Here is a 1,273-nt window from a genome sequence, read left to right as displayed (position 1 = left end):
GAGCTTGAAGTTTTTGAGCCAAAAAATGGACCCAACCTAATGGATTTTGCTTTTAAAACTTCAGGCCCAAATATTTTTGTTAATTCATAATTAATTGATTTTTATGCATTTGATATTTTTGGGCCGATAAAAGTTGGCTCAAAATAAATTTACATGCTTCTAAAACTTTTGGCTAAATCTTTTTGTTAATTCATATAGAATAGAATTGATTATTATACACTCTGAATAATATTTTGATTACAAAATATATTAAATTCTTATAAATTACTTGACATTCAAAATAAAAAATGAAAATCCATAAATTTGGTTTTTCCGGTTTTAATCACATTCAAAACCAAAATCGAACCAAAAATCCAGGATTTACAAATTATATGACCAAAGCATTGGTTTTTGTTTGGTTCTGTTATTTTGGTTACGGATTGGTTTTCCGGTTTCATGCAACAGTTTGCAGGAAGCACAAAAGCGAATGAAGATTAAAAAACCGCCCCATATTTTGGTCATACATTTAAAACGTTTCAAGTACATGGAACAGCTCGGTAGGTACAAAAAGCTATCATATCGTGTAGTATTCCCTCTGGAGCTAAAGCTAACAAACACCATGGAAGACGCGGACTGTGAATATTCATTATTCGCAGTGGTGGTTCATGTCGGCAGTGGGCCCAACCATGGTCATTATGTCAGTCTGGTCAAAAGTCATAACCATTGGTTGTTTTTTGATGATGAGAATGTAGAAATGATTGAGGAATCAGCTATTCAGACCGCTTTTGGTTCGGCTCAGGAGTATGCGAGTAATACTGATCATGGTTATATTCTGTTTTATGAAAGTTTGGCTAACAACTCAAGTTGATAACGGGTGTGTTGGTTACGGTATAACTTATTTGGTTGATTGTGTTCTATATTGTGTTAGTTGAACTAGATTAGAGAGACTGTAAGAATATTCATGTGGTTAGATGTACAGTTGATTAATGGTTTGACATTTTTCAAAGTACTTGTAATGCAATGGCTGCTATGATAGTTTTGATTTTCAACCGACTTGTTTTGTAAAACAAACTGGTTGAAACGGTGAACTGGGTTTAATGGGTTGAAATGACTGATTGCAAGTAGTAGGTTGTGGACTGTGGTTCAACTTTGGGGGTCAAATTGTTTCTACAACATTGATTAAATATAGCCCTGAGTCCTGACCAATAAAAATCCGCCTATAATTGCCTTGGCATTTGGTTAAGATAAAGGCTTATGTATCTATTCTAATAAAGTAAAATAAATGTGGACACTT

At 33.7% G+C, this 1,273-nt stretch overlaps 1 pseudogene; it reads left to right on the top strand.

Annotated features, from left to right (window-relative positions):
- Nucleotides 1-523: 523 nt before the first annotated feature.
- Nucleotides 524-847, top strand: LOC143558050 (ubiquitin carboxyl-terminal hydrolase 3 pseudogene; annotated as a pseudogene).
- Nucleotides 848-1,273: the final 426 nt, after the last annotated feature.

This window comes from Bidens hawaiensis, unplaced genomic scaffold (genome assembly GCF_021521415.1).
Source record: "Bidens hawaiensis isolate Kalapana, Puna unplaced genomic scaffold, B.hawaiensis_p1.1 tig00019316_1, whole genome shotgun sequence".
In the NCBI taxonomy this organism is placed as follows: Eukaryota; Viridiplantae; Streptophyta; class Magnoliopsida; order Asterales; family Asteraceae; genus Bidens; species Bidens hawaiensis.
The sequence above is the reverse complement of the archived record's forward strand: the minus strand, read 5'-3'. Positions and strand labels throughout refer to the sequence as shown.